At 36.7% G+C, this 25,876-nt stretch overlaps 1 protein-coding gene across 2 annotated transcripts in view; it reads right to left on the reverse strand.

The window, feature by feature from the left end:
- ELAVL2 (ELAV like RNA binding protein 2) overlaps positions 1-12,193 on the reverse strand; it is a 34,209-nt gene extending 22,016 nt beyond the window's left edge. For both annotated transcript variants that reach the window (XM_025166350.2, XM_007427711.3), the window contains exon 1: positions 12,094-12,193. The gene's annotated coding sequence lies outside the window, so the exon portion shown is untranslated. The remainder of the gene's footprint in view (positions 1-12,093) is intronic.
- Between the last annotated feature and the right edge of the window lie 13,683 nt (positions 12,194-25,876).

Genomic DNA, 25,876 nt, shown 5'->3' on the forward strand with positions numbered 1-25,876 from the left:
CATTCATACGTCAAGATTTGTGTCAAGAGAAGATGGAAAGCTTCTTTCAAACTGGCACAGGTGAGCACAAATCCAGGTTGCCTCCATGACTGCTTGGGAATGAGAGGAACGCAATGTCATTAAGAGATGTTCTCTAAAATCTATTATAGGGAATCTTCATGCTGTGGCTAGTGGGACATAAGGATGCTTTAATTTCACTGAAATATTCTTTAACAATTGTGGTTAAATAAACTATAGGCCCATATGGGAAGACCAGGTAGTTCCTTGATTAGGGTATTGTTTACTGCTTGATTGTATGTCTGGTACTAAACTTGGTGTTAATCTCTGCTTATCTGGGTGATGATTGCTGGTGAGATGTTCTGGTCTTTTGTTTCCTTTTTGTTGTCTCTTTTGAGTAGTGTGTAAATGTTGTTTATCTCTATGTGCCTGTTGATGGCTGCCTTGTCTGAATACCAAGCTTCCAGGAATTCACTCACATTTTTGGATTTAGCTTGGTCTAAGATGCTGACAGTTTCCCAGTTGAAACTATGGTTAAGTCTGTCCATGTGTTGTAAGATTAAGGAGTTTTCATCACGTCTTCTGACTGGTAGTTGGTGTTCATGGATGCGCTCTGCTAGCCTTCGGACTGTCTGTCCTACACAGTAGTTGTTACAGTCCTTACTCTGTATGTTGTAGATGACTCCTGTTTTTTCTTCTTCAGCTACTGGGTCTTTTGGTTTACTTAAGATGTTTTGGGGGGCTTTAGTTGGTTTGTCTGCTACACAGATGCCATGTGGTTGTGACAGTCTGTTGGTTGTTTCTGAGACGTTTCTGATGTATGGCAATGTTATCCTTTTCATAGCTTGTGTTGATTGTGTTGTAGTAGGTTGAGTGGGCAGGCACTTTTTGATAAAGCTGTGTGGATATACATTTTGTTGGAAGATGTTGTATAGGTGATCTGTTTCCTTTTTCTGCTGTTCTGGGTTGCTGCAGTACATTTGCGCTCATTTGAATAATGTCCTTACACAGCTCCTCTTGTGGGAGGTTGGGTTGTTACTTTGGTAATGGAGTACTTGGTTAGTGTGGGTTGTTTTCTGATAGACTTGAGCTTCTAATTTGTTGTTGTTTCCTCTGCTGATGAGGATATCCAGGAAGGGCAGTGTGTTGTTGTTTTCTTTCTCTCTGGTGAATTTTATTCCTTTGAAGAAGATGTTGATAGTTTCATGTGTCTTCTCTAGTTGTTCCTTTTTTATTATAACAAAGGTGTCATCTACATACTGTATCTATACTTTTGACTGTATGTATGGAAGTGTTATAGTTTCTAGATGTTGGATTACAATCTCTACTTTGAGTCCTGAGAGTGGTGATCTCATGAGTGTGCCTCTGATTTGTTGGTTTATTTGTCTATCAAACTGAAAATAGGTAGTAAGGCAGAGGTTGATAAGGTCTATGATTATGGGTATTTTGATCTTGGTATATTTGGTTAGATCAGGTGTGTTTTGTGGTACTGCTGACATGGATTCTTTAGCTAGTTCTGGGTTTATGGGTGTAAAGAGTGCTGTAACATCAAATGAGACCGTACTTTCATCTTCATCTATGTGTACACCTTTGATTTTCTGGAGGCACTGTAGTGAGGAGTTGATAGAATATTCGCTCCTCTCTGTGAGATGTCCAAGCTTTTTTGTTTTCGCTATGTTGTATGTTGGAGTCCCTGGTAAAGATACAATTAATCAGAGAGGTATGTTGGGCTTATGTATTTTTGGTCACCCATAGAAACATGGGAGAATGGGGCCACTGTTTTTCATCCACCACTGTTCTTCTTTTGTGATATGGCCTTTCTTAGTTAGGTCATTAAGGGTTAAGCAGAGATTAACACCAAGATTATCACCAGACAGACAATCAAGCAGTAAACAATACCCTAATCAAAGAACTACCAGGAGAAAACAGGCCGCGCACACACACACACACCCCAACACTGGCAGGGCAAGCCACTGTATATGAACAGAGGGAAAACCCCACTCCATTCCACAGTTCAACACTGAGCTACATATATTCTCTTCTATTGACAGCTCAGAATTTGAATTTTAACAAATTCTTTTCTAAAGCTTCTTCATAAGCATCTCTTTATAAGCTTACTGGAACAAGCTGGGAAGTCCTAAGTATTGTTTGAATAATGATGTGCAGAATGGGATATTTTGGCAATGGAATATTCCATTTATTCAAACAATGCACTGAGCATTCCAAAGGTAGTCAGGCAGTTCATTACTCAGGACAGGAAGCAATACATGATCCAAAACAGGCTGCTTCCCCATAATGCTGCATTTTCACCACACATAGAAACGTCAGAACCACCATTACTATTACTTGTCTTTTCAGGACAAAATAGTGGATCAGATCAACCACAGATCTTCAATGTGTAAGAGCTCAACTCCAATGCTCTTTATTTCAGTAATTATGAACCTAATCCATTCTGTGAATAGCAACTGAATGCCTATCAGTTTAGTAACAAAATAGAGATCATCCAAACATTTATTAAAATTGTTTCAGTGAAAGCTTGAGGGTACATTCATATATTCTACTAAGCCATAATATGGCTTATTTGATTTAAACTTTAAGGTAGTCTGGACCAAGCCAACTGTGGCTTATTCAACAGTCATAGTTAAAGGACCCATGGTATTACCTGATGCATGAAACCAGTGAAAAAAATAGAGAAACCACTTAAACCACTAGCCAAGTTAACAATTCCTATCCTTCTTCAACCAGCAAGCATACCAACTGGTTGCTTTAACCAAAAACACTACAAAAAGCGTGTTTTGTAACATGGTAAGGAGCTTAAAACCACCACTGCACAATCCTTCTGTGTCTTGAACTCTTAAGGTAATATGTTGCTTAAAAGTCCGCAATATAGTGCAAACCTGAGGGCAACTGAGGACTCTCTCTTAGGCTAAGTTCCATACTTTTCTTTTTTAAATCTGGTGACTACACGTGGCAACCACTCTAGGAAAGGACATCTCTCCCACACTCTGTAACAGCCATGCACCCACAACAATTTCACATAATTCAATATACGCCTACTGCAGAAACAATCCTGAAATAAAGGATTCACAAATGTGCTATTGCACAACCACATCCTTTAATAACCACATTCTTCTAGAACTTAGTAACAGGGTAGAAACTTGCAATATGGTCTACTGGAACACCAAAGACATTTTGGAAGCAACAAGATTTTGTGTGTTGCCAAAAACTAGCAAAAGGAAACCTCTTGGCTTTCCAAGTATTACTAAGCTTAGTTCAATGAGCACCAAGTTATCTATCTACTCCTGTTATCTGGAGCAGGATGACAGATCTCCAGATTATGTCTGTTAACCTAATTGTAATAGTTGTACAGTCAATATATTTTTTTTTGTGCAGCACACCAGCTTCCGTTCTTTTGAAAGAAAAAGCGTTACATAAAAAAAGCAAGAATGTGCTGTACACTGAAGGAACTCAAGATGGTGGTAATGTAGCAGAAACATGGTAAGCACAAATTCTGATCAGCTATTCAATGCAGGAAAAAAATATAGATCCATTTTGAATATCTCTTTCTCAGGACATAAAAGTAGGAAATATATGATCAAGATGTCTTGAAAATTCTACTCATCCCCTGGCAACTATATGGGTTAGCAATCTGACTGGAAAAATTAAACCAGTGTGTGTGTGCGTGTGTGTGTGTACGCGCGCATGTGTATTGGTGCCTTCAAGTCAGTGTTGACTCCTGGCAACTGTGTGGACAAGACCCTGCAGTTTTCTTGGCAAGGTTTTTTTTTCGGAAGTGGTTTGCCACTGCCTGCTTCCTAGGGCTGAGAGGGGGTGACTGGCCCAAGGTCACTCAACTGGCTTTGTGCCTCAGGCGGGACTAGAACTCATGGCCTCTCGGTTTCTAGCCTGGTGCTTAACCACTACACTGAACTGGCTCTCAATGGGAGCCAGTTTGGTATAGTGATTAAGGCATCAGGCTAGAAACCAGGAGACTATGAGTTCTAGTCCCACCTGAGGCACAAAGCCAGTTGAGTGACCTTGGGCCAGTCACCCCCTCTCAGCCCTAGGAAGCAGGCAGTGGCAAACCACTTCCGAAAAAAAAACCTTGCCAAGAAAACTGCAGAGGTTTGTCCAGGCAGCCTCTGAGAATCAGACACAGTTGAACGGATTAAAAAACAAACAAACTTAATTTAGCTTTCTTCTCACACTGTTCCTTGGTTTCAACTCTACACATATAAGCTACTACCAACAAAGGAATGGTATCTTTATTTACCCTTTTCTTGACTAATTAGAATTTCAGGGAAATATGGCCATTTAGATCTGGGAAATGACAGAGAAAAAGGATTATAAATAAAAACAGTGCTTCCTGTTTTTACAGCTTCATGCAACTGCCTTGAAATAAAAAGACCTATAGGCTATTGATCACATAATGTAGAGATTTTATCTAGTTATAGCATAAATAAAATTATTTACTTGAAGTCTAACTGATCATGGTTTTCCAAAAAGATTGACTGGCAACAGTGTTTACTATCTATTAATAATGGATTAGTAATTAGATCATAATACTACTATTAGCATTAGTATTACAATCTATTAGTGACAGAGTAGAATTCTTAATAAAATTTGTACACGAAAATGGATGATTTGAACACAATGCTAAACAGTGGCATTAAGAATATGGCTACCCTCCCTGCCCCTCATCTACTTCTTCTCTTCCCTTGAAGGAAGTCTTACCTTCAATTTCCAATTACTTGCAACTTCTCTCCTGTTAGTACTGATATGCGTTACAGTATTAACATGCAAAGTTGATTATGAAAGCAAAGGGGGAGTACGCACCTCGATCTTTTCCTATAAACATCTGAGAAAAAGGCAGTCAGCCATAATTCCGACAGAAAGCCAGCCCACAAAGCTCTGTATTATTACTTCATCTGTATTATTTTAAAAAACACAAGAGCGCCTTCTTTTCTGGAAAAGAGCTACCCTGTTTATATATATGAGGAACATTTAAAACCCAAGAGAGCAATAACGTAAACCAAGCTTCAATTATGTTTTTCAAAACTGACCAATTCCCACTAAACCACTGTTTAGGATAAACATCTTAAAACCTGTAGGTATTTAAGCATGCAAACTTAAATTTAAAATTCACAGGAAGCCTGTATTTTGCTTCTTCTGCACGTCACCTACTGAAATCACCTACTTTACTGAACTAAGACTATACCCCAACTAGTTGTTGGGATCTCTTTTTCAAGAAGACAAAGACCAACTAGATTATCTATCACCATACCTGTACTGAGGAGGGGGTTTCTGCATTCAGCAGTTTTCATCAGAGTGTGCTTCTTGAAGTAAGCTGATGTGAGGAGATGTCTGAGATAAATGATCCTTAAGAGGTAGGCATGCTAGATGTACATAGGAATAGAAGGACATAAGAACCCTCTTGAGACCGAGGAAGACTTTGAATCTTTCTTTGTTCCCGAGGACCCTATATTCCGTGCTCTGTACTTCCAAGCACCCAGAAGCCTTTGTCTTGTGCTTGTAGTAACCATCTTCTTGCAACTGGAAAATGTAAGAATTATTTTCTTGCTTTTGTTTTCAGGATCCACAGTTAACTGGAACTATGTAAAGCTTTAATAAAAGTGACTAACGCACTTATCTTTGTGCCTTGCTAGGAAGATACAAAATAGGCAAACTCAAAGTGCTCTCTGGCAAATGATCAGCGGATGGCCGGTGAGTCGAAGGCGTTACTAAAAATATTTCTCAAGAGGATCACGGGGAGGATTTGGTCTTCTGGGTAAACTAATGAAGAATCACCAATGGATCAGTATATGCATTTGATGTTTATTTCCTTATTTAAATAAAATGATTATTGTTATTCAATTGTACTATTGCTTTAACCTTCTAGTGCTTTGCTTAAAAAGGAACACAATCAGCAAAGAAAGTATTCATCATTATTCACCTTGAAGTAAGGCTAAAAAACAATTACTTGGCAATGGTGTCCCAAAAAACTTCATGCCACTGTCTCAACTGGTACCAATGTCTAAGTCAACTCACGCTGCCTCGCCAAGTTGGAACAAAAATAATAATCCATTTGGACTATTGCAATGCGCTCTACATGGGGCTGCCCCTGAAGAGCATTCAGAAGCTTCAGCTGGTGCAGAATGCAGCTGCCCGGATTGTAAATAGCGTCAGCTACTTGGCACATGTAACACCATTGCTTTGGGAGCTGCAGTGGTTGCCGGTGTTTCCAGGTGTAATTCAAGGTGCTGGTTGTCACCTTTAAAGCCCTTCATGGCATGGGACCGGGTTACCTGAGGGACCGACTTCCCCCAGTTGTTTCTACCCATCCAGTCCGGCAGGATGGGCATGCTCTGGGTCCCATCAGCCAAGGAATGTCGGCTGGTGGGGACCAGGAGACGTGCCTTTTCTGCTGTGGTGCCTGCCCTCTGGAACATCCTCCCTCCTGAGATTCAGATGGCCCCAACCTTTTTGGAAGGCCTTGAAGACCTGGCTTTATGCCTGGGCCTGGGGCCCCGAGTGTGCAAAGGGCCCCATTTCATGGTTGTGCTAACACTGATGGTTTTTTAAGATCTCTTGGCTGTATTTATATTTAATTTTATGTCTTAAGTGTTTGTTTTTATTATTGTTAGTCACCCAGAATCACTGGTCCGAGATGGGCGGCTACCTAAATTGAATAAATAAAATAAAATTTGTACAAATTCAAGCATACAAACAGATGACTCAGAACTTTTATAACAAGAAACAGAGAATGCTGAGTTACCTGCAACAATAACAAAGCAATTGTCCCTCCCCTGCCAGTCACATTAGGTAGAGCAAATATTTTCTGTTCTGACATTTCAAACTGCTGGTCTGAACCATGAAAACTAATATGAGTTAAATGATTTATGGAGTAAATCATCATGCACTACAAGGTTCTATGGTACAATAACTTCTCAACTTTTGATGACTATCTAGCAGTTTTAATAAAAAAAGAATGTTAAAATGTGTATTTCATTTAAAGGGTTAACAGTTTTTTGCAAAAGCATTTGAAACAATACACTTCCTGCCTTAGCATTCCATAAACCCAGTACCCTGCAGATGTGTTGGACAATATGTACTATGGCTATTTTAATTGCATAGCATAAGGAAGGTGGTTTTAGATCTTAATGAACCATCTGGAGTTAGAATCCGTCTCCAAGAAATGGGTATCATGGTTTCCAGCCCCCTGCCCTTGCTTTCCCTTGAGGGAAGCTTCCTGTCCTTGCTTCCTCCATTGATCTCAAATTCAAGTTCTCCAGGCCAGAAGATGCAGACTTAATGTTCCTTGGTTAACCGATAGATCTGGCCAACTCTGAGACTATGAAATCAGACAATGCAGCTTTCACAGTTAAGGCAGCTGTTGAAGAGATTGTATACCACATTTTATATCATGGCTACCTACATAAGGTTTCACTTGACTGTAAAGCATTCCTGGACCCTCACCTTTCTATAGCCCTGTTAGGGAAAAGCTTTAGTCAGTATAAATCACTCAGAGGCATTCAAGGTTCTGATTCTCGCTGTTCTGTTCATCAGATAATTTTCTGTCTTGACTTTGCCTTCTGTGTCTGATTTTACTTGCATAACTTTCCTACTTAAGCATGACTGATCTATTCAAACAGACTCTGGGAGCCCAAATCTGACAACTCTAGCTTTCTCTGTAAGCCTCATATAGCTACATTCAACAATCAGGGTAACTAACAAAATCATAAGCAGACAATACCTCTCAGTCCTTAGTTCTGATACAAACTGTATATAAAACTACCTCTGCCTGTAAAGAACATTCTTAGAAATTACGTATTTTTGAAGATTAGACTGTGAGTTTTAACATTGCTATCTTTTTCAAAAAGCATGAGTTTAACATATGAACAACAGAAAAGAACTATTTTAAATTAAACTGCATTCTAAAAGTATTTTTATTTAAAAATTATTTTTATACAAGTGTTTATACAAGATCTCCAAAAAAATGCAAGGTGACAAAATCAACCTACCTACATACCTACATATATAAATAAATAAATAACAAGTGGTCAATTTTTAAGTCTTCATATATACTTTTTAGGAAGGGAAAATACCTTTCTTTTGTCCCAACAAAAAAATCACTTCTGCAGAAGGCCCTTCGCTTTATCTTGAAAGTACAGTCCTGTGGTATTTAATTACCCTGTCAAGAGCACTAAATGGTTTGGCACCAAGCCCTTTCACTCAATCTCTGCTGATTGATAGCATCAATAAAATTCACTCACTTTAATTAAACTTCCAAATAGGATCTCATTTTGCTACTCGCTAGGATCAATGTTCTATGATATGGAAAGAACAAAACACAAAGGTTGTGAGGGTGCTTCTTCCTCACCTTCACACTTCATTTCCTTCAGATGTTCTAAAAGGTTTTTGTACAATGCATACATATTTCACTAATGGAAAAAAATCACCATTAAAAACTGTCATCTACCAGTGATTATGTGACACATGCATGCACACACATACATACATGCAAATATATACACTAAGAGGATAGTACTATTTTCTTGCAAAGCTGTATTATTGATCCTAGCAATCGTTATATTTTAAGCATTTTATTTATTTTAAAAGATATCCATATATTCAACAATTTACAATAAATACAGAAGTCTCTTCAACAAGATATGCGATTGGTATATTTATTTTGAAAGAATTGTTGCAAATCTACAGATGCTAGTAAAATAGACTGTATAATGTTGAAATTAATTGTCATGTTTTTTAAGCATGTGTTCTATTGCGTTTGTCAATATATTTATTAGATTTTTATCCCGCCTTTATTATTTTTATAAATAACTCAATGCGGTGAGTTATTTGTAAAATATATACATAATACTCCTCCTCCTTTTTTCCCCACAACAACCACCCTATGAGGTGAGTTGGGTTGGGCTGAGAGAGAGTAACTGGCCCAAAGTCACCCAGCCAGCTTTCATGCCTAAGGTGGGACTAGAACACACAATGTCCTGGATTCTAGACCAGCACCTTAACCACTAGACCAAACTGGTTCTATATTGCATAAATATATAAATATATTTAACTTTCCTTGAAATAAAATCCCAGTTTTAGAGAATTAAGTGCCAAAGAGGCAAATAACTTTTTAACACTGATAGTTGTGTGTCTTTTCCACAGTGAAAACTGCTGCAGTGAAAACTCAACAAGATAATTTTTTTGATCTTTGGAATACAGAGAGTGGGATGAACTTTTCAAATTCCTCTTACGCACGCCTTCATGGTAATGCATTTATAGTTTTAAATACCAGGAAGTGGGAAGAAAACCTACATAATTAATTTGATTAAAAGATAACTATATTCTGACAGGTAATAATGTTATACAAACATTAATGGTCAGTTCTAAAATATTAAATAAAACTCTGAAAGGAAGAATTATCTGGCCACCCTTAGCCCTATAGAAGACTAACATGTTTTATAGATTAAGGAAGGAATGGATAACTTATGGCCCTTAGACTAATTTCAAAAGTTGCCTGCAAGAAATCAGTTCTACTTTTTGGTAAGAGCCATTTCTGCCTTCCCTGGAACCTGCTGCTTGGAAGACAGAGGGAGGGAGGGAGGAAGGGGAATAATGAAGAAATAATGAGGGTACAAAAGAACTGTATCTGAGATAATAGGTATAAGTCCCCATTCCTTACCTAACTTCTACCCAACACGTGGTCCCCAACAACATGGTTCTGAGGAAATGCAGTTCTTCCCAGAAAAAAAAAATTGCCTTTTGATTATAGGATTTCACTGGTTGACAAAAATGTATAAAACGTTACTTCAACAATTCTATATTACATGGTTCCTCTGTGACCAATGGTGACATAGTCTTACTAATGTTAGATTTTAACCCTCATGAGCCCCAGCCAGCAAAGTTGATGAGTAGAAATACTGGATGTTGAAATCCAACATAATTTGGAACAAACTGCCAGCTGCGATTCATGGGCATCACATAAATGCTGCTTATGAGCATTTAAGACTTACTTTACCTATTCACAGCAGATTTCATCTTCCCTTAATGTGTCCTTGTTTAATGAGGAATAAATGTTGTCCCTAGCCTCACTAAGGACAAAAATTCCTAAACAATAAGCATTTTAGTTTGTTTTCATGAGGATTAGAGTACTTGCATCTGATGTTTCTCCAATATACCACCATTCACTCGTGTCCAGGCAAAGAACTTATTTTTACCAACCAAAGTGACTGAATGAGTTTCATTCAATCTCTTTTTTATCTTGTGGGCTTTCAAAAAGCAGGAACTCCAAAATCCATAGATTTATTAACCCAGAAGAGGGGAGGATATAGCCAGCTGGGATTTCAGATGCCAATGAGGATGATCTAGCTTTCCACATACCCTTTTGGCTTAAAGTCTACAGTATAATTCTATCACTAGTTTGATAGATGGTGAAGATGAATTTTTAACATACTCTGTGTTAAGAGATAAATATCATCTGTCGGAGGTATCCCAATGGCAATATCTACAGCTACGTTTGTTAACAACATTGTTTGGACCAGCAGCATTTTCAGCTTCCAAGACACCCAAGATACTAGAACAACTTGTTAAATCCTTTAGAACTAAGAAACCTACTATTAGCTTTTATAGATGTTTGTTATCAGTAAATCAATTTGATATTCAGATGTTAAGGGATGAATGGAATAAAGAATTAGAAGTTTCTATATTGCCTAGACAATGGGAGAGTGTCTTAACTTTTATAGCAAGAGCGTCAATGGACCTTAAACTATGACTTATACAACAAAAAATACTTAGAATTTATTGGACTCCACTATGTTTGTTTAGAAAAGGATTGTCAAAAACAGCATTTTGTTGGAGATGTAATAAGGGCAATGCCTTTTTAAAGCATATGTTTTTACAATTCCCTATACTTACTAAGTTTTTGGAGAAAGTAGTGGATTATATGATTGTGAGACAAAAGCTGAATTTTTCAGAGGATAATATTCTTTTGAATTATATACCTAGTACATGGAATTTGACATCTGGACAATGTAAATGGATTCTCTGTGCCCTTACTATGGCCAAAAGACTGATATTGCAGCATTGGAAAGATAAATGTATGGCCCCATTTATTCAATGGATTGAAGACCTGATTGCACTTGCCACTTATGAGCGGATTGCCTGTAGATATAGACTTTGTATGGTCAAATATAATGAAATATGGGACTCATTTATGCAAAATACAGTAGGTTAAAAAAATGAGTCACATAAATGTATTGGAAATGTACATGCATCTGAATAATATTTGCATTAAATAAAAATATAGATTTGTAACTATTTACTGTTATAATGATGCCAACTATTTAATGTTATAATTATGCCAAGTTTTTATTTCCTTCATTGCATTTTTGTCACTTTTTTGTAGTAGCACTTCTTCTTCTTCTTCTTCTTCTTCTTCTTGCATTATTACTTTTGTGTTTCATTTTTCTTTTTCTTTTTTGTTATTAATTAAAAAGCAATAAATTTTTTATTAAAAAAGTCTACAGTATAACTCAAACAACAAGAAAATCAATGTATTATTTTAGAACAGGGGAGAACAATTGTGGCTCATGGGCTAGAAGTCTGCCCAAGCATCCCATTTGTTGCCTCCCAACCTCCCTCACCGCAGCAAGCAAATTTCAATGACTGTTCCAAAGACATAATCAGCCATGCCTCCTGCAGCCCCCAGGCAAGGCAAATAAATTAATTTATTTGCAACTCTTTTGTCAATAGAAACCTTGAGACAATGCACAAAGGGAATTCAAACATGGAAAATTCAGCTGCTTCAGTTGCTGGGAACATTTATCAGGGAAGTATTAAATATAGTGCTATATATTTTGTATTATTGTCAATATTAATATAGTATCACATAACTTGACAAATACTAGGATTTTCTTTTACCATGGTTGCAAATAGATGCAAACCACCTATGTAAGTTCCAGCAACAAAGGCAAAAACTTGTGAATAAACTATGACTAATTCTAAAACCACATAACCACCAATACATAGGACAGGTTATTCATGCTATTTTCTTCTAGTATTAGGTTTTACCCTCACATGTTTACATACTTTTATAGTTTTAGTTTGGAGTCTCAATCCGTTCAGAGTATTGATTGCCTTTTCAGCATCCTTAGGGTCAATGTAGTTCACAAATCCATATCCCAAACTCTGTCCTAGTGATTAAAGAAAAGGTGAGAAAGAAAAAAAAGGTTATGTAAGCACATAAGTACATCTGTGTTTTAATTCTGTATTAATAAAAATAATTTAAAGTTACTATATGCTTATAAGAAAAAAGCAACTTCAACAATTTGACTAGCACACTCACTGAAACAGGAAAACATTTTAAAAGATGGTAACTATGCTATAATTTCATTAACAATTAATAAACAATTTTATGAACAAGTTAAGATGTTGCTTATATTTTTGCTCATTATTCTTCCAATTCATCCAAAATCCATAATTTGCTGAAGCAGCAGCTATCGACAAACCAAGAGGAGGCAAAGACAAAAAGAGAGCACTAGTCCACCTCTGCCTAGAAGAAGATTCTGAGGATGAGAGGCCCTTCCACTCATAGAAAAACAAATCAGGAATATTGCCAATATCCAAATACTGTGAGTAACAAATCACAATCCTTCAGAAAAGGCAGATAAAATATTTTAACATTCTGTTTAATAGCAAGGGTCACAAAACCTTTTCAGGTCGTGGGCAATATCACTTGCTTTGTTTGCTATGTAGTCATAGACCAAACACTAAGGTAGAATTAAAGAAAGCTGCATGAAAGTAATTTGACAAAGAATAACAATCATAATCATACTTCACAATAAGCATGCATAGCAAAAACCACTACATCGATCAAATCCAACTTCTTCTAATGGCAGCTGCTACGGCACAAAATCTCACTATTTTCACCACTTAGTAGGAAACACGTTTTTAAAACCACATAATTTCATAGGTACAAAGTAACAAAAACTTTAAAAATGATTTAAAAATTTTAAAAATGCCCATAATCTCATGGGATGGCACGTGAGAACATGAAGATCTTATATGAACTAGCTTCCCCATAAAGCTTTAGCCCTTTAAAAAAATAAAACAAACACAGAAATTCATTTCAATACCTTTATGTTTAAAAGCCCTTCTATTCATGGAATAACAGACTGGGAATTGTCAAAGTTTTCAAAGTGTTGAGTGTTCTAACAGAACAAAGCTTAATAATGATTTAGTTCGTCAGCTGGGGTTCTCTTAGGACCCTTATATGCACTGATAGGTCTGATAAATTCTGCAAGTTGTGAACTTGCATCAAAATTCACAAACCACCACATGCCTTTTCTACCCCCAAGCAAAAGTATCAATGCAATTGATACTTTTACATATTTGACATATTTGTCTCAGCAGAAAAGGAAAAGTACTATGACTGAAAAACTGCAGAAAGTACTGAAACAAGGCTATAACATTTACAGATCATGAAGTTTGATAAAACATGTGCTTGTTAGATTTGCATTCTACATTTCCAACAAATGGTGGCAGACAAGAATACATTTAACTATAAATCAGAGGCAGAGTAAACCAAAGCAAGCTAAACAAATATCCGTGAAAGAAAAATCAGTCAACAAACCCAGCTACAAACAAATTACATTATATTTATGTATCACCTCAGGAGGCAAAGAGCTACTCTGAACATCACTGCATTATTTAGCTACTTAGGCCTCTCTTACAAAGGATTCATAAACTCCTACTAAATGTTTTTTAGATGTTTGTTGAGGAAAAATAATCTTAGAAAAGGTCTTAAACCCTGGGCAGAACTTAATGGGGAAAATGTAGTCTTCCCCAAGACAAAGCCCACTGCTTTGAATAAACCAGTATCTAATGCAGCTGTTGTAAGAGGATGGCTGTTATATCCCATTTAACCATCCCTGTTGATGATACAGTTTTCTAAATATCCTACAAGAGTATGTTCTTATACAAGAGTGTGTTCACACAGAATACGTTCCAGTACTCTGGAAATCTCCAGATGTGTGAATTCAAGTTTCAGATTTCTCAGTAATGGAAAATTACAGGGCACCCAGTCACAAGGAAACTGTAAAACATAAGTGCATAATTATGTTTTAAATTACTTAAACATGACTTTAAAAATGTTCTGACAAATAGATTAAAAACATTAAAAGAAGGGAAAACATTCTCCTCTTTATAGACATTCTGCTTTACAGAATGCTGAGAAAATTCTACTTTTAAGAAAAAGTAGATTATAACTCATCAAGAAATTTCATTGTATCAGTTAAGACATGGATTAACAAGCATTTTTCCAAATATATTACTCTTGTGAATAGTCACTGTGATTATACTATCAGACAATATTAGAAACCTGTAATTTCATAACTTTTTGGCTCCATTTTGTATCATCCCCCCCTTAAGGGATAATACCTCAAGGATTTAATGAAATGGATTATAGTCAGTGAAAGGTAACTTCATAATAAATATGCTAATCTTTAAAGGGTCAGAAGAATCTCTACTTTTGATGCAATATACTACTATTTGTACTGCTGTGGAATCTGTTTACAAGCAGACAGAATTGAACAGGTGATTCACATTTAGAAATGAAATATAAGATGGTATAATACATAAATTTAGATGCAAACATGAGGTATAAAAAGCAGAAGCAAAGGCTATAATCTAATTATGAAATAGCCAGGATGTGCACATTCTCTAATGGTAAGTAACAATAGCAGAGATATAATATCTATGTAAATGTTAGGTGTTGTAAACAGAATTCACTTAAGGAAGCAGCAAAGCAAAACTGCAATCCATAATACAAGCTCCAGGCAGACATCACTGCATAAAAACAAGGAGGCTTCTTAAGGCTGTTGATACACCAAAGTATCAGTGACACTGGAAGTTCTGGAGAGGATAAAATACTGGGTCTCTGGACTCCAGGATTTCATTACCCTCATGATTCAACCCTGGAAGATCAACAAGGGGAAGGTATTTTAGTAGCGAGTCAATTTTTGTGTGAAGTGAACACGTGCCATATTACTGAAACAGATCAAAATTAGCACTATGCTGACACAAAACTGATATATTCTCCTCAGCAGCTTCCTTGCCAAGTTCCTAAAGAATCTATACAAGTAGAAAAACCTTAAATACCCATTTCAACAGCTTGCTGCAAGCAATGTAGAAACTGAATGATTAAGGCTGCAGTTATAGATGGAGAAAATATACAGTGCTGGTTTGTTTAAGGAATGGTTGTGGAACTTGTTTAAAGTGTATGTTTATGTGTGAAGACTACGTTTGTGTTTGATAATTGGAAGAATGCCATTATTATTTCAGCTTATGAAGAGAAAGTAACGTAAGTGAAAGCAAAAACTACAAGGAAATAGTTAAGTATTCATTTGCAAGGTGCCCAACAGATTTCTGATTGAAAGGTGACAATACGGCAAGTGATAATGAGCAAAACTGGGGGAATGCAGTGTGACCTTATGCCAAGCAGGGTGCTTGCATAGATCTAGACTGTTTTGCTTTTCAGCAGAGAAATATATGAACGTATTAAAGAAAGCATATGATAAAGTAAATAGGTTTTAGCTGTAAAATGTTTTGCATTAATATGGAGTTTATGAATGCAATAAGAGCATGCATGAGAATACATGGAGAGCTTGGCAAATGGTTCGATTTTGAGCAAGGAATTAGACAAGGGTGTAGGATATCTCTTCAGTTCTTTAATGTATTTACGGATAACTATGTACGGAGTGGTGGTAGTATGTAAAAGGATTTAGCCCTTGAGAAGGAGATGGGAGAGGGGAAAGAGTTGCTCAGTCCCCTCTCAGTGGGAGAGGGGAAAGTAGAAAATGTGAGAAAGGAAGCCAGAACAGCTGTCTTGACTTTGTTGTCCTTCAAAAGGGGCAGTCAAGGTTTTAGACAGGCTTCCAAGGTTATGATACAATGATAAAGTAGCACTCTTGGAATCCCTGAGGTGTCTGTTGCTTGACCTGCCCTACCTTCAAGTGTTATTAGAGGCAATATCAATGATATGAATGTCATGCACTTTTGCTTGCAGATAATGCCATTCTGTTGGCTGAGAACGTGAAGAATTAACTGTGAATGATACTGTATGATGCAAGGAAAAATAGGGATATGAAAATTAGTGTATCGAAGACCAAGATAGTTGTGCCTGAAAAGGAAAATAGAGTGAACAACTGTAAGAATAACATAAATGATTTTAAATTAAATAGAAGAATTTGTGTACCTAGTCACATAGAAGTGAGAGACAGGTATATATGGAAAGTAAGTGCAGTTACTTTCCATACATACCTGCAATTACTGAAGAGAATACAAGAAACAAGTAATGGTATCAAGAATGAATGGAAGACGAATAAATGTGGGAAGAAAAAAAAAGGGAATGACCAGGACAAAGAAATTTTTGCTTACATGGAACGAGGATCACATTGCAAACAAATATATCAAGGAAGAATGGCTGGGTTGCAAGGAAGAGGAAGACAGAGAAAACTGTGACTGGATGGAAGTGATGGGTCAAAAAGAGAGATGTGAAATGTTTAAAGAACAAAAGCCAATATATGAAGCAATATATGTATGTAATAAAAGTAATGGTGGGTTCCAAAAACACAGAAAGGTACCTCTCATGTCTTTCTGATAAATCGGTATTGAAAAATATACTGAATGGTACTGGTATAAATTAGATTTAGCTGTATTTTCTTCTCTTCCACCCTCTATCTCATGCTTTTAATTCTGTTTGCTTTCTATTTCTTACACCTTTTCTGTGTTTTGCATAATATTGCTCACCCTGAAAAGGAACAGAGTTATGGCTGTGCATGTATGTCAAATCAATAAAAAATAAAAATACAGAGGCATTCAGAATTAAAAATCAGAAGAACGTTAAAAAAAAATCTAAAGCAGAAAGGAGAAAGGAGAACAATACAAACACCTAGTGAAATGAAACTTTTTATTAAATTAAAGACTAGAAGAGGTGAGGCACATTTTCTAAAGAAAGACATTTCACAGTTCTGTTACCATTCCTGAAAAGGTCCTGTCCTTTGTCCCATATAACATTGTCTCAAAGCACAGTAGAACAAGCTCTCAGTTGACCGTGGTAAAGAATGGACTTGTTCATGAAATACAAAACATAATGGGAAAGCCAGTTCTCCTGTCTGCCTACATCTCTCTGGAAAATAGGAAAGCCGCTCCACAGAGCTGATGCATCACTTACTCTGAGCAACACGACTGAGGTACAATGTAAGGTTACTAAATAAAACACATAACAGGAGTATTGGAACCTGGATTGGATTTCCTCATTCTGCCTAGACTAGATGGTCAGTCCCTTCCATAAAATGATTATTTAGGTCAAGATAATCTTAATTGTAAAATTGTTATTCTAAAACCAAGGTGGATCTGTGAAGATCCTTTGGCAGTGAAAATAACATTCCAAGGGCTGACACAAAATATCCTTTGCGAGTCTTTAGAAGACTGAAACATTAGTTATATATGACCTGCCAATATGCGATTTGAGCATGAAATGCAATTTTTTGGATAAGGTTTTAAAACATTAAAAAGCACACCCAACAACCCTTTTGTAGTCTTGAGTAAATTAAATAAAATAGTAATGTGGCAAAAATGGCAATTTCATAAACTGCTGCTATCCTCATGACCATCTAGTGTCAGCAAAATCTATAATGTCTATAGTCATTTGGGGGCCTCCGATACCACTCTTATAACCTGCTCAGAAAATTCTTTTTGTTTTTCATCTAATACATCATTTTCTTGACCCCAACCTAACTGCTTCTACTATACTTTTGGTCAGTAGGATGCAGGGTTTATTCTATTATTCAATGTCACAATGCATTAAGATAATCTCAATCCTTCCTAATAGAACAATATATTAACATAGATTCATCTATTTCACAAATACTGTTAGCACTCAAGGGTCCCTTGACTAGGCTTCACTAGATGTTATAGCTTAAATATGGCATCACTGATGAACTATTTACACTCTCCTGTTAAAACAACAGTTTGAAACCATTTTTCCAAATACCTCTAAATTTTATTTCTATTACAGGATTGCAAGAGATTTCTTGTAACTTTCCTTTTTCTGCAAGATGCATTTAATCATAGATCCTTGACTTTGTGATAACTCATTTATTCGTTTAGTTTGTACATGCTTTGCTTATATAAATTATTCAGCAAGTTAGTTCCCATATCAATTAAACAAAATATGATAGGCAATAAAAATGGAGAATAAAATATGGGTATTATACACAATGGAACCTATTGCTAGAGTTATATAAATGAGATTTACTCCTAAGAGTTATAGCTGTGATCAAGTGATCTGTAACAATGAAAGCTGAGATGTCATTATGTCTACTCCCTAAAAATTGTGAAATGACATAGCTAGAAAATTTCAGAGTTTAGTAATTTTGAAGTGACATTCCAAAGATCAATTGATATTGCAACTGTAAGAAGCTGTTATAGCTGCTACTGATCAAAGCATTTTCTTAATTATCCTGAGCAGTATCCCAATATTTAGGAAATTGCACAGAACCAGTGAAAAGTTTTCTAGATGAAATGGGTATAAACATCCCTACACTAATACAAAATTGCATTAATGTCAGTAACAGTTCCTTGTTCAGCATAGCAGCAGACATTAAAGCTTTTCCTACAAGCTAAGCTCAAGTAAAAAATTGCATAAGGTCATACTGAAGTAACTGTTATTATACAGTTCAAATATTTCTGAAGAGGCTTTAGAAAATTGCTAAGGCCTAAACATCAACCCTGCCAATGACAAGCAAATGCCATTAGTAAAAACTGATTTTTATGAAGTCAGATTCATTTACAAGAGAGTATAACATTCCAGGAAGGAAAAAAAAAAAAGGAAATTTTGATACGATATATTCAGTTAATTAAAGAAAAATGCAGGATATGAAATCTACAAGGCATTGCAGCACTAAAAACAAGTTACAAATAAGATAATTACAAAGCCTAACCTCCCCTCCCCCCAAAAAGAAAGCAACTGAGTAGAAGAAGTGATCAGATAATTCAATAACAGTTGCACACTGAGGACATTCAGTTTCAGTCTTGCAACAGAAAGGTGGAACAAGGATTTACTGTAGAGGACAGAAATCAGATGTCTCAAATTAGACCTGAATTACCTATGAAAATGCAAAAACTTTGTTTCTTTAGTTTCACTTTAGGGACAGAAGGATAAATCAGCATCTCTGCTCACCGCCAATAGGATTTCACTCCTTTAAAAAAAAAAAAAAAAACCTGTACATGCACAAGATTGAAATATATTCATTCGCGAATATGCATGCCATATTCATGCCAATTATCTTAGACTAATAATTATCAAAATATCAAACTCTGACAACTAAAAAATAGGGACATCATTTGGAATGTCAGCTGTCATGAATCAAAGATGATTGCTATACGTCAGAATTTGAACACAATATAGAAGTTCAGACATGGCTAAAGTCACCACCGGCAAACAATTTTAACTTCAATGCTGAACTGTCACCTTCACAAAGGAGGAGACTAAATTCAACTACTGAACCCAACAAAGTCATACACATCTCAGAACTCTTAGTATTTTGTTAATGTTTAAGGCAATATATCTTTACTCCACAGGTGAGCAGAGAACAATCTGAATATGAGCAAGAGATGCACAAAGTGAAGATGTTAAACTCCTACAAGCAAGGAGTAAGTTAATAGGATGACCCAACTACCTTCCTGCTCCCATGCCACACTTTTCCCTTTGAACAGGTGACATTCCCAAAGGGAATACAACTTAAGAAAAATAATACTGAAGGTAGTGAGGTCAAAGAAAAACTGAAGTCACCACCAGTCATGTTTCTCAAATGTCCAATGGTTAATTTTGGCTTGAAGCCTTCATTTAAGTCTCCTATAGCTTCTTCATTTTAGAAAGCAAAAACATATCCTAATAAATACATAAAAGCTAAGCTAATCACACTGTTTTCTATTTAAATTAAGAAAGCATTCAGGTTTCTGCCTTTAGTACATCCAACATGAAAAGATACAGTCAGAACCAAAATAACATTTAAGAGTCTAACCATTTTTTAAAAAAATGCTGAAGGCAAGTCTTCTTGTCCATTAATAACTTTAAGGATGGATGTTTAAACATAAAGAAAAAAAACTGTGTTTGTTAGAAACATTTTTCATATTCTAGCCATCAAACTAGCAATGCTTACATTAATGTCCATTAGAAAAGGACGAATTATATTGTACCAAATCTACTCAGAAAATTATAATGCAATATAATTGGTAAAAATCAATGGAGCTACTATTAATCTATTACTGAAATTATTACGTGGTATTTGAAAACTTAGGAAAACAAAGCAATGATCCCTTCTTCCAAAGTGAATAGTAATTCACTTAAATAAGGCTTTTCATTGTACAATCATCATGCCTTGTTCATGAAACTATATTTGGGAAAGGGGGAGGGAGATTAAGTGGTTGCAAGGCACTATTATTTTCTACTTCTAACCTTCCAGTGTTTTGCCACTGCTATGATGTCCTTTGTGTTACTATATACAAGAAAAAGATATGCAGCAGTTGGAACTGTGTTTTGATTAGTAACTTTACTCGCTCTCTAAGCCTCCTTATATTTAAGAGTAGTGTGTGTACGTGTGTGAGTGGTGGGCCAGTCAAAATTAAATCTGATATAATTTAAAAGTGAACCAACTTACATTAAATACAGTCCATATCAAAGTTTCCCATGTATTTAATAATTTTCCTTTTTTGTCCCATTAAAAATTACAACTCAGTAGCCAACTTTCTGAGGGACTCTGACTCCAACCCTGAGAACTCAAGTTGTGTAGCCAAATATGCATGATAATCTAGTCACTGATTGTTTAAAATGAGCAATATCACTTTTTTAAAATATGGTTTGGATTCTGGACCTTTTCACGGAAATATGGAACCTGCCCTATGGAAGGCCTTGACCTTCTGGAAGGTTAAGACCTGGCTTTCTCACCAGGACTTATGGAAGCCCAATGTACAGTGGGGCAAAAAAGTATTTAGTCAGCCACCAATTGTGAAAGTTCTCCCACTTAAAAAGATGAGAGAGGCCTGTAATTTTCATCATAGGTATACCTCAACTATGAGAGACAAAATGAGAAAAAAAATCCAGAAAATCACATTGTCTGATTTTTAAAGAATATATTTGCAAATCATGGTGGAAAATAAGTATTTGGTCACCTACAAACAAGCAAGATGTCTGGCTCTCACAGACCTGTAACTACTTCTTTAAGAGGCTCCTCTGTCCTCCACTTGTTACCTGTAGTAATGGCACCTGTTTGACCTTGTTATCAGTATAAAAGACACCTGTCCACAACCTCAAACAGTCACACTCCAAACTCCACTATGGCCAAGACCAAAGAGCTGGCGAAGGACACCAGAAACAAAACTGTAGACCTGCACCAGGCTGGGAAGACTGAATCTGCAATAGGCAAGCAGCTTGGTGTGAAGAAATCAACTGTGGGAGCTATAATTAGAACATGGAAGACATATAAGACCACTGAAAATCTCCCTTGATTTGGGGCTCCATGCAAGATCTCACCTCGTGGGGTCAAAATGATCACAAGAATGGTGAGCAAAAATCCCAGAACCACACGGGGGGACCTAGTGAATGACCTGCAGAGAGCTGGGACCAAAGTAACAAAGGCTACCATCAGTAACACACTATGCTGCCAGGGACTTAAATCCTGCAGTGCCAGATGTGTCCCCCTGCTTAAGCCAGTACATGTCCGGGCCCGTCTGAAGTTTGCTAGAGAGCATTTGGATGATCCAGAAGAGGATTGGGAGAATGTCATATGGTCAGATGAAACCAAAGTAGAACGTTTTGGTCTAAACCCAACTCGTTGTGTTTGGAGGAGAGAGAATGCTGAGTTGCATCCAAAGAACACCATACCTACTGTGAAGCATGGGGGTGGAAACATCATGCTTTGGGGCTGTTTTTCTGGGACCAGGATGAGTGATCTGTGTAAAGGAAAGAATGAATGGGCCATGTATCATGAGATTTTGAGTGAACACCTCCTTCCATCAGCAAGGGCACTGAAGATGAAACGTGGCTGGGTCTTTCAGCATAACAATGATCCCAAACACACCACCTGGGCAACGAAGGAGTGGCTTTGTAAGAAGCATTTCAAGGTCCTGGAGTGGCCTAGCCAGTCTCCAGATCTCAACCCCATGGAAAACCTTTGGAGGGAGTTGAAAGTCCGTGTTGCCCAGCGACAGCCCCAAAACATCACTGCTCTAGAGGAGATCTGCATGGAGGAATGGGCCAAAATACCCATTTCACAGTGTGTGAAAACCTTGTGAAGACTTACAGAAAACGTTTGACCTCTGTCATTGCCAACAAAGGATATATAACAAAGTATTGAGATGAACTTTTGATATTGACCAAATACTTATTTTCCACCATGATTTCCAAATAAATTCTTTAAAAATCAAACAATGTGATTTTCTGGATTTTTCCCCCCATTTTGTCTCTCATAGTTGAGGTATACCTATGATGAAAATTACAGGCCTCTCTCATCTTTTTAAGTGGGAGAACTTGCACAATTGGTGGCTGACTAAATACTTTTTTGCCCCACTGTAAGTGTGTCCGGTTCGCGAGCTTGTTATATGGTGCCTTAGGTTTTTTTCTTCTGGATTATTTTAACTTATGCTAAAGGGGTTCTTAGGTTTTTTTCTTCTGGATTATTTTAACTTATGCTAAAGGTTATGGGGTTCTCTTATGCTGATTTTTTGCAAATGGGTTCTTTGCTGCCTGGAGCTAACTATTTAATATAGGAGGCCATATAAATGCTTGAAACAAATAAATTGATATACTGGAAGTAGTAAACAGCCAAGCACATCTTTACCCTTCTTTGACTACAGGCAAGATATTTACTAAATTTGAAAGAATGAAGAAAAAAATGGGACAGATTTGATAAAGTAACACCAATTGTTATAAACTATTTTTATCACTTTAGGAGCATGAAATACTAATTTACAACTTAACAGTTGGTGGGAAAAATAGGACTATGACTTTAAATCTGTTACTATTCTGGTGACTTGGGATGAACATGAAGATATTTAAGGAAACTTGATATTTAAGTGTTCTCTGTTCTTGTTGGAACACTGATACCTGGAAATTGTTTGGTATGCCATTTTATATATGTCAAAAGAAAAATATATATTTACTGAAACTATCATCAAGTTACAAAAAGCATGCTATTAAGGTACAGGAAGGTTTTTAAGGCCCATCCAACATTTCTTTTTTAAAAAATATATTCTTCCCTACCTGCCCATAATTGAAATCACTTAAACCAGAGAATTTGTTATACAAATTCATTCAAGATAGGACAAAAATCAGTAGCCAACTGTAGAAAAACTATTGGCAGCATTATCAGTATTTCCTTCCATCCACTGGTACTGGAGCTTTTCATTTTTTTTTAACCTCAGTTCAGATATTTCCAATTACTAATGAAAAAGGAATACATCTAAGACACATCAACCTTGCAGCACACAATGGAAGCCTAGCAATACAATATAGACGTTAACTTGTAGATCAGCTGTTCTTAAAGTGTGGTCTGGGGATCCCTGAGACTCTTTGAGGGGGTCCACAGAGTCAAATAAATAAATATTTAAAAATTTCTAGTTTTAATTTCTAATACAGTGAATGTTGATAGATGTAACCCACAAAAACCAAAGCTACTTGGGGTCCTCAACCATTTTTAAGAATGTAACATTTTGAGACCAAAATGTTTGAGAACCACTGCTAACAGATGTTAACACGTGAGCACACACAGTTACCTTGACCTGAATTATTGTCTACCAAGCCCCAGACTAGCTAGTCTGATAGAGAGCTGATCACCTAACTCTCATCCAAGTTCTGTTCCCCAACCCCTTTTTAACTGAAAGGTCATATAGTAGACTTGGAATATATGTGAAGTAAATGTCCTGTCATTGTGTTACACTCCCCCACCCCAAAAGCAGAGGGAACTAGCACAGAAATATATTTTTAAAATCCAGCTTTTTATGTTGAAGGCATAAGGTACTTCATGAAAAAATGCCTTTTTCCCCCTAGCTGCCATATAGAGGATTAATTAATCCAGTGAAGGAAGCACAGAAATTAGTATGCATTAGAATAATGTTGGAGAACTACCATGACTTTTAGTTTTTGGACTTTGCAACCTATGGACAAAAGGTTTGCTTGGAAAATCTTTGGGGAAGATCAATCAATTCCATATTCAGCACCTTTCCAATCAGAGGATGCAGTGTTGACATCATCCTCAGAGGATTAACCCCCAAGCAGAACTTTCTGAAGGAAAGAGAAAATTCTCTGAGTTACATTATGCCATTGGTCTGTCAAGCTGAAGATGGATTACTCTGAGTGAGAGTTGATCTCCTAACATTTATTCAAGGCTGGCAGGCTATAGTCAACTGGAGGGATTAATATACACTGAAAGACAGAACATTTATACACCACTTGGCCATTACATATAACCCATTAAGCAGAACATCAAGCTCCACCCATGAGAATTTCTTTGGAAAAAATTCTAAAACAGATTCTCTTTCATAAAATGTAATGAAAATCAGTAAGGGGAAAATGCAAAATAAGCTTTAGAAGGTTCAGCAACAACATCCTTCAACTATTCTAACAGGGGAAAAACTGAGCCACCAAAGCTGACTTGGATCTCTCAAAAGTACTGTTCCAGTAACCTCATCACTAAGAAGCCTGACCTTGCCAGTTGTTGTTCTCCTCACTGAAATCCCTGATTTTTACTGCCATATCCAATTTCCTCAGCCAGCCTCAGACAGACACCAAAACGACGGTACAGCAGACTATAGTTATAACATATTAGGGAGAAATTAATGGAAGCAAAGATTTTCCAGAAGAGGAAAATGTTACAGAGAAAGTAAAATAAGGCAAGATTGCAATATAAATTACTGAGAGTTTGAAGAAGGAAGAGGATGAAAGATGCAGAGAGAGATGCAAACACATGAGATGGCAGACAGCCAAGAACATCTGTGTGGTGACGTTTTGTATTCATAAAACGACTAATGCAGTGGAAAGAGGAGGAGGAGGAGGAGGAGGGATAATCTGAGGGAGCAAAGGAGGAGGAAATATAATTGGATATAATTCTTCGATATTTGTCCAAAAGCACAATAGACTGAAGGGGAGCAAAATTCTACTGGTACAAATGGCACCAGTCCAAAAGACAGCAAGAAAAACAGGGGTAACTTAGCCATATCAAAGTGTTTATTGGGCAAACTCTTCTGCTCAAGCCAGGTAAACCCAGGAGTTTCAAAAATACCTAAATCGCATACCAACAAGACTGCTCTTTTGAAATCACATTGGGTCCAGGCTACCCTCCACAGTTTTAGCCTTCCAGAAACTTCTGAAAACTGAGTTATTTTGAGAGTTTACTGTAAATGACAAGACACCCATGTATGCTTTTTATGTTTATGGCTTTAGCCTCTATTGTACTCTAAATGTGGATGTTTTAATTCGGAGTGCCTTGTCTGATTGCTCTTAATTACCATAATCCACTGAGAACCTCTTTGATTGCAGTGAGCATAAGTGTGATAAACAAGTAAGAGCAGTTACAGTCTCCAAGACCGAGGCAACCATTGGTAGGAAAATGAGAATTTACTTCCCTGAGCTATGGGGAATGCTCAAGGTGAGTCTATTTCCCTATTAAATGGAAGGTCATACAACTACTCAGAGCTTTTCACGGCCAACCGATGCATGGTACAATACTGGCCTGACTGAATTAGGAAAAGAAAGAGGGTTGACTTTAGTAAATTCAAGACTTCTAAGGCCAGAATAGAGCATAGGTACCTAATT

This window comes from Python bivittatus, unplaced genomic scaffold (assembly GCF_059951505.1).
Source record: "Python bivittatus isolate LINGU-HERP-01145 unplaced genomic scaffold, Pbiv_v1 ctg000850_np1212, whole genome shotgun sequence".
NCBI lineage: Eukaryota > Metazoa > Chordata > Lepidosauria > Squamata > Pythonidae > Python > Python bivittatus.